The 11,828-nt window shown below is 31.5% G+C and overlaps 1 long non-coding RNA gene across 1 annotated transcript; it reads right to left on the reverse strand.

The window, feature by feature from the left end:
* Positions 1-7,861: 7,861 nt before the first annotated feature.
* LOC129918769 (uncharacterized) lies at positions 7,862-9,306 on the reverse strand. The gene is made up of 4 exons (XR_008773003.1): positions 9,046-9,306; positions 8,692-8,980; positions 8,009-8,638; positions 7,862-7,954 (listed from the first exon to the last, which is right to left on the reverse strand). It is a non-coding gene; the product is annotated as an uncharacterized LOC129918769 (long non-coding RNA).
* Positions 9,307-11,828: the final 2,522 nt, after the last annotated feature.

The following is an 11,828-nucleotide window of genomic DNA, read 5'->3' on the forward strand; positions in this document are numbered from 1 at the left end:
GTCAAGTGGTAATCTATTCCACCTTTTGAAATTAAATAAAGGAGATGGGGCAAAATTATATGGGACTTGGGCCATGAGCGTACATTAATGAGACTAGTCTCGAATTGAAGCTGGAGCTTAGTATATTCAATATATGAAGTTTTTTTTTAAATCGAAAGTCAGGGTCCTGAGATATAAGGCTCCAAAGTTCGTTCTGATAACCATTTTCTGTCCCTTTTATATGCAAATATCATTAGAACTATAAGAGCTATATGTAAGTTTTTGATGTCAAATGAAAGGTTTTTTTTGTGCCTTTTCAACAATATATAACACATATTACACATAAAAAAGAAACGGCGAAAAAATAAAGAAAAAGTAAAATATTTATGAAAAAGAGAGTAATCCTGAACAAGTTTAAGGTTGACCTGAAAAAACGACAAAAACTAAGGATGAGGCTTTGTTCCTGAAAGCCTCTGCAATAATAATCCGCTTTTACCAAAATCGGATTAGATATTTTTTCGAGATATCCCCGTAAAAGGGTTTTTTTTTTTGTGAAAAATTCATACCAAAGCAAGGCACGAGTACGATAACTTAGGCGCCGAGAATTGACAACGGCTATTTCTAGAGGTGTTCAAAACAAATATTTTTTCTTACGGGAGGGGGGGGGGGGTCAATGTCCCTCCCTTTAGGCGGGAGGGGCAATTTTCAAAAGAAATACTTGAAATCATAAAAAAATTATTAAAAAACAACGGCAACACTTACAGTTATCAATTATACTTTTTTCAAAAGCTAGAGTTATACACTTGATTTTAATTTTTAAATCAAGATATTTCAATCAATCGTTTTTGAAATAATCGATTTCAAAATCAACATTTGGGAAAAATAAGATTAAAAAAATACATTGGATACTATTTTTGTCAAGTTTTTCAATGAGAAATTGATTGATGAGTAAATTGTCTCAATAATTTCCTAATCAAATACTGAAAACCATATCTTCTTATGCTTTCTAGTTTTTGAGAAAATTGTAAAATAAGAAAACTTTTTTCAAATCCTTCAGTGGATTAAGTTTTTGGGGACTATTCTCTGCACCATCAGGGCTCGCCTGTGGTGAGCGTACAATGGGAATCTAGTTTTTTTTTTTAAGAAGAACAAAGCTCTTTACTGACTCTATGTATGAATATCGATCTTTTCTGATTTTTGATAATGGTAAACAGCCAAGAAAATAAAAATCTGATTAAGAAATTAGTTTTTCTATTTTTCATTTTTCTCAAAAACTAGAAGCAAGGCATAAGAAGATATGGTTTTCAGTGTTTGATTAGGAAATTATTGAGACAATTTACTCATCAATCAATTTCTCATTGAAAAACTTGACAAAAATAGTATCCAATGTATTTTTTTAATCTTATTTTTCCCAAATGTTGATTTTGAAATCGATTATTTCAAAAACGATTGATTGAAATATCTTGATTTAAAAATTAAAATCAAGTGTATAACTCTAGCTTTTGAAAAAAGTATAATTGATAACTGTAAGTGTTGCCGTTGTTTTTTAATAATTTTTTTATGATTTCAAGTATTTCTTTTGAAAATTGCCCCTCCCGCCTAAAGGGAGGGACATTGCCCCCCCCCCCCCTCCCGTAAGAAAAAATATTTGTTTTGAACACCTCTAGAAATAGCCGTTGTCAATTCTCGGCGCCTAAGTTATCGTACTCGTGCCTTGCTTTGGTATGAATTTTTCACAAAAAAAAAACCCTTTTACGGGGATATCTCGAAAAAATATCTAATCCGATTTTGGTAAAAGCGGATTATTATTGCAGAGGCTTTCAGGAACAAAGCCTCATCCTTAGTTTTTGTCGTTTTTTCAGGTCAACCTTAAACTTGTTCAGGATTACTCTCTTTTTCATAAATATTTTACTTTTTCTTTATTTTTTCGCCGTTTCTTTTTTATGTGTAATATGTGTTATATATTGTTGAAAAGGCACAAAAAAAACCTTTCATTTGACATCAAAAACTTACATATAGCTCTTATAGTTCTAATGATATTTGCATATAAAAGGGACAGAAAATGGTTATCAGAACGAACTTTGGAGCCTTATATCTCAGGACCCTGACTTTCGATTTAAAAAAAAACTTCATATATTGAATATACTAAGCTCCAGCTTCAATTCGAGACTAGTCTCATTAATGTACGCTCATGGCCCAAAAACGCCCCATCTCCTTTTCGCCACGTGTGCAAATTTCTTTCACTTTCAAGTGGGACAGAACTCCACCTTCAATTTTTTTGTATTAGAGTAAAGTTGGGTATTGTGGTATAGGTACATGTTTCTTTTTGGAATATATTTTGGAATCAAACTAATCGAAAATGTGTGAAGATGTGCAATGGTTTATTAGTTTCGTGTTTTGAATGTTTTGCAATGGTTATTCGTTTCTGAATAACCATAACTGAAAAATGTTTTATATCAAAATGTGCGATGACCTCGAAAATGCCATATTTGGAAAGTGGAGGGTAATGTGGTACACATACGTCTGCTAATGTGGTATACTCTTTTCCAATACAATATTATATATTTTATTAGTTACTTCATTTTTGAAATAACCAATAAAGATGTTTTTATTGGTTCTTATTAAGAATGAAAGAAAAAACAACAGAAGATTAAAAATTATTTGTGTTTTGTTAAATTTAAGATAAAATATTAATTTCATTGTTGGCATATTCTAAAATCTAAAGAAATTTACTATACCACATTAGAGTATTGTAAGTATACCACATTAGCGAAAACAGTGATATTGTACAAAAAATTAAAAAAATATATGTTTAATTAATGATAATTTGACCAATTATTTGAACTATTAAAGCTTATGTGACCAAAAAAGCCCAACATAAACATTAAAAAAATATATTAAAAGTTAGATTTGAACCAAACTTATATCGAAATCCCGTAAATCAATAGCAAACTGTTCTACTTTAAAAATACATTTTTGTAAATATTGCTTTTTAAACGCTTGGGAATGCATTTTGTAAAGCTTATTAAAAAAAGGCCACGTAACCGTTTATAAATATTTAAAAATTTTTTGAAAAGTATGGAATATTTTCGTGTTTTCGAACACGCATTTTTCGTTAAACAAAAGTTGTCACCTATTGCTTCAAAAGACGTCCTTCTATTGTCTTTAGTTTCTTAGAAAACAATGTGTACCACATTATACCAACCTATACCACATTACCAGAACTTACTGTAACACTTGTATGTCCGATGTGGAAAAAAACCTTGGTTTTCGGAAGCAAAATGGAGAGTACAGTTTTTAAGGTATTCGTATATTTTTGAATGGACAGTATTAGTTTAATTTATTATATATTTTTTATTTTGTTTTGCTGAATTGTTATATTTATATTCTTTAGTTGTATAGCTTTCTTGAAATTCAATTAAAACGCCATTTTTTAATTTTTTAATATTTTGCCAATATATAAAAATATAATTATATCATAGGTAATCTATTATATTATTGTTATATACATATACATATATGAAAACGCTAGTTTTATAATTATTTTTAGCCTGGAAGATGAGGTGTAAATCACCTCGAAATATATTGGCAAAATATTAAAAAATTAAAAGTGGCGTTTTAATTGAATTTCAAGAAAGCTATACAACTAAAGAATATATATAGTATTAGTTTAGTTGATTTTTCGCCTGAGAAAGTTGCTTCAAATAGTCAAAAAATGGATGGATCGTGCCTGCTGCTGGTATCAACTATACTTGCTTACGAAAAGTGAATGTTGAATCAATAGGTGTGTTTTTTTGTTTATCTATATCGATTTTGTGCAAAAAAACGACATCGGGATTTTTGAAATCCATGCAAACATTTGGCATCACTGTACATATACTTTGGCAGCTGTCTGTCAAAAATGTTGCTTTTGTTTTTTTTTTATTTTAACTCCGAAGTGGGAAGGCCATTACATCCATTACATGTTGGATGCAAACAAAAATTTTCATATGGCCATGGCATCCATGTTGGATTCAAAAAAAAAAATGTTCACAAAAAACCAAAAATTATCTGTATATTCTTAGCTACATTTTAAGACCATGACCATTAACATTAGTTGCGTCGTTCTTGTGGTATAAGCGTTTGAAGGTAGCCATATTGAATTTTTTTTCGATTTTTTAAAAATCAAATGTGAAAACTTTTTTATTTTTATTTCTAATTTTTCGAAAAAACTTTGGTAATTTTATATACATATCTGTTCAACAATCTTATCAGGATCCATTTAAGACTTTTATCTGAAAAGTGCATTGCGTAACGATATTTTTTATTGAACAGTAAATATATACATATATACAATTTGCTTAAAGCTAGTTATCTAAAAATTTACATTATTTATATTAGTATTATGTTGGCACAAAAGGGGCCTAACGTTTTTACATTGTTTTTTTTTTTTTTATAAGCTAAATTTACAGTTAATTGTAATTGTGTTTGTTTTAAATATTGTTCAAGTCCGGTTGTCATTGTGAAGGCTGGATTAGGGAGGGGTGAGGCTTTCAGCCACGATAGTGAGCTGATCCAGGATCAGCGTAGAAGGGGATGTTCTCTTCGTCGTTGGTTGATATCAAATCCTCATCCAAAAGTTCCTTAGCTTCTAGGTACCGCTGGTTAGGCTGTCTTGGCTGGTTTATGACTCTTCCTATTATTGGGTTTGGATGGTTGCTCAGGTTCTGTAGGCATCTTCTGCTTGATGGGATAAGATACTTGTCGAGTTTTATAATTTGGGATTATTCATACAGTCTCTTGTTGCTGACGTGTTTCCTGCGTATCCTGTCGTAGTGCATGCCTGTACAGATCCTTAAGATTTTCCTCTCCAGGATTGCTAACTTGTTTAGGTGGGATTTTGTCACCGTGAACCAGATAGGAAAACAGTAGGTGATGATAGGCCTTATGAGCTGCTTGTACAGGAGAAGCTTTGTCTTTTGGCTGAGTCCGTTTCTTTTCCGCATAAGTGGATGAATGCGATGAAAGGCGAAGTTGGCTTTTTTCAAAACGGCTGCTGCTTGAGGGTTGAATCGGTTCTTCTCATCGAATTGTATTCCCAGATATTTGACGTTATTTTTTGCTGAAATTTGTGTTCCATCGGGAAGGCTTATCTTGATGTTCCTGCAGTTCCTGGCTGAGCGTATTTTAGGATTTCCTGGGGTGGCTGGTCGTCTAAAGCATATCAGTTCAGATTTGGCTGTGTTGATTTTGAAGCCCCAGCGCTTATAAAACTCGTAAAGTCGTCTTATGTGGGCTTCAACTTTCCTTGCGGCTAATATGGGTGACTTAGACTTCGCGTACGTGAGAGAGTCGTCTGCAAACAGGAGATTCTGAGCTAATTCTGGGTATGGCTGATCGGATGTGTAAATATTGAAGAGGAATGGTCCTAGCTTCGATCCTTGGGCAACTCCAGCATTAATTGTCCTCTTGGTGCATTGCGTATATCTCGAGATATTAACATTTCAATGCAACCATGTCAAACAAATTTTTGATTATTTTTTTTCTATGAGAGTTTTTTTCAAACCTCGTTTTCTCCGCTTTTTTTTTTTTGTTAATATTTTCAGATATTTCTATATGAACACAACAATTAAACTATCTTGGCACTACTGTTTTTATCGAGAGAAAGTAAAATCTGGATAATTATCTGGATTTTTCAAAAATCTATACAGATAAAGTTTTTGTTGTTTTTAACACGTAAATTGTTTTGATTTCAAAAATCTCGATGTCGTTTTTTTGCACAAAATCTATATAGATAAACAAAAAAACACACCTAATAAATGCTTGTATCCACAAGACGTTAAATTAGTAAGAGTTCAGTCAAAGCTTTTAGAGCTGAAGGAAAATCTCTATATTCGTTTGTTTTGAAAAAGAACGCAACATCGTTTTATAACTTTTCAATTATTTTAAGCTGTGTACGGTTTAACAAAATTGTTGAAAATTCATGCTCTTCGATTCATAATGTTGGAAAACAATTGTTTAAAACTTAGCTAAAGTGTTTTTATGAATATAGTAATTACAAAAAATTTGTATTAAATCGTGGGTGCAAAGGAAAAACTCACTAACCACATATCCTAACAAACATTATTCCTTCTATAAAGCTTTACAGCATCTACATTCACACCTGTAAAGCTTTATAGGAGCAAATTTGTTAGACGGGCGGACTTCAAGATTTCAATAGCAGTTAGTCAGTTTTTCCTTTGAACCAACGAAGTTGAGAATATGAATTTGTGCTTTAAAATCATTTATGTCGAATACCTTTAAAAAAAAAAAAGAAATGGTTTGTAATCGATTTTTGGTTCTAAGAATATTTAAAAATCAATCCATTCTTTCATAGTTTTTGTGGGTAATAATTCCGCAAGAAAAAAGGTGATATAAATAAATTCCGTTTCAAGATGAGAATTTACTCAACTTTAGAAAGTGGAATAGATTCGCACATGAAGTGAATAAATTACCATTTGGAAGAAATATTACCCTGCTCCAAGAAATGTATTCAAAGACACAAGAATATTTGTTGGCTAATCTGAATAGGTTCAAAAGCAAAATTGTTAATAAGCGTTGAGAGGCCGAATCTAAATGTTAATGTAAGCCCTACTAACAATTTTGCTTCTATAATGCTTTACAGAAGCAACAATTGCATCTGTAAAGCTTTCCCTTCAAGCAAGAAAACTGAGTTCAGAAAAGACACTCCGACCTCCGACCGAGAAAAACGGGGTTGCACTCACATACTTGCAACTTTTTGTGTATGAACACAAAGTCGAAAAAGAAAAAACGGGATCTACTACAGAAATAAACGGAACCCAACATATAAATAAATCGCGAATTCTCAAAATAAATTCTCTATATCGTCGACCCAGAATTGTTTTGTTCCATATGCCTTTTTTAGGTTTTTGAGTTAGGAACGGATGTTCTTTCTAAAAAAAAATAATTAAAACTCCTATCGCACAGTTTTGGAGTACCAAGTTCATAAACCTTAAAATACGTTTTTCGAAAAAGTGCCAATTGAGTATGTAGCAAAAGAATTGTGGGGTGACGATATGTACCTTTGTGTATTCTATGTATTTATTTAATAAATAGCCAATTTCGCAAAAAAAACACGTTTTTTTCGCACTGACAAATAGATCCCCCTAACCCAAATATTAACGCAATTGACACTCGGCCTTAAAGCTTAAAGTTTTCCAGCCGGAAAAAACTATAAAAATTCGTTTGAAAATTATCACTTCAAAAAACTTATTTTAAATCTATGTAAATTGGAGTGTTTTTCTATTCAGTACATTTATGTACATATAACATGATGAAAATGTTAAAAATAAATGTGTGCAATTCTTTATTGTTTTACTTTAGCAACATACTAGGCCTTACATCCGAAACCGTTTTCAACAGAAAAACTATACCGTAAAATATTAATTTCAAAATTCAAATTCACCACCAAATTCACTACACCCCCTTCAAGCAAACAGGTCCGACCTCGGTCCGAATCCGCTCCGCCTGAGGCGGAGCTGAGTCCGACTTCGGATCAGAAACTGGTCCGAAGGCGGCTCAAATTAGTATGGAAATTATAATCACCGCGAAGTCGATTGCATATGTATTGGTGAGGTGAAAATCTCCATTCCGAGAAAATGGAGCCGAAGGCGGAACGAATGACGTCCGGCATTTTCACATCGATCGATACTCGAGTATCGAATATATTTGACATTTCTAACCTAAAAAAAAATCCTGTATTAATTTTTTTTCACTGAAATTGTTTTTTTTTTATTCTAATGTTTTTTAGATCAAAAAATATACAATAAATACAATAAATACAATAAATACAATAAATACAATTTTAAAATAAATATTAAATAAAATAAATCTTTTTATTTGTTGTTGCTGCTGTTGTTTGTGTACTTTTGGATGTCTAGTATTCCCTCCTTTGTTGATTCCTTCCTTTGTTGATATCTCCTGCTGATTCGTTATTCTCTAGAAAGATATTAATTAAACAATGATCAATGATATTAATGTTATTAAATACCTGCTGTCGATTCCCAGTCATTCGCATCACATCCGGATGCATTGGTGTACCTTCGGGTAAAGGGGTTAATTCTTTTCCCAATGAAAATTGGGTTTGAATGTGGTGCACTCGGCCGGGTGGTTTTTGAGAATGTGCAAATTGCTGCTGCACACATTTCATTAGGGAATCTCTCAATTTCAGTCTCAACGACTGCTTACCCCCACACACAATATGCGTTGAGTTTTCATCAATTTTAATTATCGTATCTTCACTTGGTATGCTTATCGTTAATACACCTCCAATTCGTTCTGTTTTAATATCTGTTATTCCATCTTGCGCCAATATGGAATCTATATCGACTCCTCCATATTCATATTTAACTTTCTTTAGAACTTCTGTAGAGTGGTGGATGTAGAGTTGTGCCAGCACTTGTATTTGCTTTACTATCCGATTCATCATCACATGGAGCAATATTATTTACTTTATCTTTGACTTCAAGAATTCCAGTTAATGTGGATATAGTCACACCGGGAGTTGTTTCACGAGGAACAATTTTGATGCTAATTCAGATTTAAGATAGACTCGATCCATTTTTCGTTTGAGTGGCAATCGAATGGTTTCGCCACATTTGAAAGTGATGATTTTCTTGTCCTAAAAATGAAGCAATTAGAAGAATTTATATGACCTTTCAATATGAGTATTACCGGTTGTTCAATATAAAGTTGTGGAGCAATTGGATGCGGTTTTTTATAGTTTTCAGGAATAACCAAGACACTAGGTTTTGGTTCCTTAATCAGCTTGTTTGCTTGTTGATAGTTCAGTGACGTATCGATGGGACAATATAATGCCTTCATAATGTTTACAGTATGACTTTCACACAGCGATACTATGGAATCTAAGGCCAATGACGTAGCTAGGTCGCCATTTTTATCAGTACATGTGTTAAGTGTGTCTGATAGATGAGATACTAGATCAGAACCGTATTGATTTGGTCTGAAAGCAAAATTAAACTATATTAACTTAATGCATTTTAAATAATACTATATTTTTATATAAACCTTTCTGAGCAAATTTCCTTGATGACATAAGTTTTTGTTATTTCAAATTCTGAGAGATCGGTTCCGCCTAGCTCTTTATGTGATTGTGATAAGAGTTTTTTTAAGGAAGGGATAAGTTCGTCCTTCGATTCTCCATAAACGTATATATAGATCCACACAAAAGGTGGGATTTTTGGTGTTCATTGCACGAATAGTATTTAAAATCATTGGAATGTTGTCCTAAAATAAATACAGATACAAAGTTTTAGTAAGACGGGAACCTATAATATATAAAGAAAAAAGAACGAATGTTTTGAGTGGGGGAAAGCAGATGAACATTGGTATTGTTCTTATGTTCCCGCTTTTATGTTAACCTTAACAACCGATAAATACTGCAATACAAAAAGTATTTATTGTTTATGATTTGATTACCTACTCTTTGATTTGAAAAGGATGACTCGACAATAAATTCATTGCTAATGAACTAAAAATTAAGATTTGCTTTTGAAAAAATTAAGTAACCGACAATACTTCGTCATATAAAATGCTTTTTGTAAAAAAAAAACATTTATGTAATTTAAAAAAATAATTCTTATAATGTTTATACAGGGTGTCCGGTAAAAAATGGATAAGCCTGAAGTAACGAATAGCTAAACTTATGACTGTACTAAAATCAAATAGAAAAAACTTCTATTGCAACCAGTTTAGAAAATATTAGCTTTTTTTCGTTCAGAGTATTTTAAATTTCATCATCTTACGTTTTCGTTCACCACAACCACGAATGAATGAATTTTATAAATTTAATTTTCAATTTCATTTGTTCCACACTAAATAAGAAAGTCTGTTAAATTTCTCTCAGACAGAAATAAAAGTTCAAGATTGTTTAAGAATCTGGAACATTTGAACACAATAATTATACTATCACGATTTCGGAAACGTAAACACGATTCAATTCAATAGTTTGTCACTATTTGACTTTTGGGGAACAATTTGGGAGCCTTATGTAAAAATTAATAATTATGCGGCCCCTGGCGATAAAACTGTTGCACAATCTCTAGTTTATAGTTAACAGGCTTTAATCGTATGAAGGTCTAAATAGCAAGCTTTTTATTATTTAAAATTAATCGAATTTGAATGTATACCATAATGAAATTGTTGTTGAGTAATTATATTCTCTTAAAATAAATTTACATTTACTTATACTATTTTTTTAAGTACATACCTTTGAAACTGCAAAATTCGGCTTACTTACCTTCTTCTTTCCTATTTCTCCATTCATTATTAGTGTCAATTTGTGAGGGCAAAAAATTATAATTTGTTGCCAGTTTCCTCTTTTTTTGGGGGTATACTGGCTCGTCATGTTCATTCTATTAAAAAGTAAACAAATAATAAATAATTTATCATTATTCGTTTGAATATTAAAGGAAATGAACGCATAAGCTATATTCTTACCTGGATAGATGGATGGTTTTTTGCATAATTGGGCATCATGATGTAAAAAAACTGTAAGAATATATAAAAGAAATATACGTCCGAAATATTCAAAACCCGAAAAACTTCAGTTTACCCTTGTAAACACGTTATTAAGAAAAGCCAAACGAAATTGTTTCTGTCTTTTCGGATTTTCCAAGGATTTCGATTCTTTGTGTCGAGGTAACGATTTTATGCGTCACTTATGTAAAATTTCAAAAATTCAAAAAATTTTTTTATACAGACAGACAGGCTGACAGACAGACGGACTTCCGGGACCCACTTTTTTGGCATTGTCTACCATCGTAATGTCATGGAAAAATGTTATCTCAACTTTTTTTTTATACGAATGCATAACTTGATATATAGTACCTATATCGCAAGTAACAAAATGTTATCCCTTTGGGATGTTGTAAATTGCAACGTCAAGTGAGTACGATATCGTCAAAAAGTAAATAAGATAAAAATCAGTTGAAGCCCACTTGGGTAAGCCATAACAAAATATCCCTAAAAAATTGTTAGGTGATAAAGACTTTTTTGATAATTAATTTATTTTAATTATGAATTAATGTCTATTTCTGCTTATGAAATGTTATGAAACATCTTTTATTTTATTGGTTTAAGTTAAATACGAAATTATGGGAATTTTTCCAAATCTTTTCATTTAGCCAAAAGAGCACATTTGCACTCTTTATCTGTTTTACTTATTGAAAAAGGGGGTAGGTTTCTCCATATTCTTTTAAAGTTTAATTTAAAGGTGCGAAAACCAGAAACAATAAAATTCAATTAACAAAAAACTACAAAATTGGATATGCGCCCTTTTTGCTTAGCACGGCATTGCACATCTTATGTGTTTTACTAAGCAAAAAGGGCGTATATCCATTGTCTCTTAAAATACACAACATATTATAAAATCATGAATGCCATAAAATAATAAACTTTTTTTTTTAAATATGTGATTTGTTTAAATTTTGAAAAATATTAAATTTAGGGGTGCGAAATCCTGAAACACTAAAATTCATTTATCCTAAAACTAAAATAATGGATATGCGCCCTTTTTGCTTAACACGGCAGTTTTATACTTTCTGACAACACAATCGATTAGTGTTTTGTGGAAACAATTTCAAAGCTAATGCTTTGAAATGTTGGTTTTCTTACTAAATATATATTATTCTTCAAATAAAATAGGTTTTAAATAGGAAAAACATGTGAATTTTGGTAATTTTAAGGGGGGGCCGGAGGTAAAACACAAATAAAGCTTTAAAATTCAAGAGTTTCCTGTATTCGGCCCCCTTAAAAAATGGAAAAAAAAATACATTTTTGAATCATTTGAT

The sequence above is a fragment of the Episyrphus balteatus genome, chromosome 4, assembly GCF_945859705.1.
Source record: "Episyrphus balteatus chromosome 4, idEpiBalt1.1, whole genome shotgun sequence".
Taxonomy (NCBI): Eukaryota; Metazoa; Arthropoda; class Insecta; order Diptera; family Syrphidae; genus Episyrphus; species Episyrphus balteatus.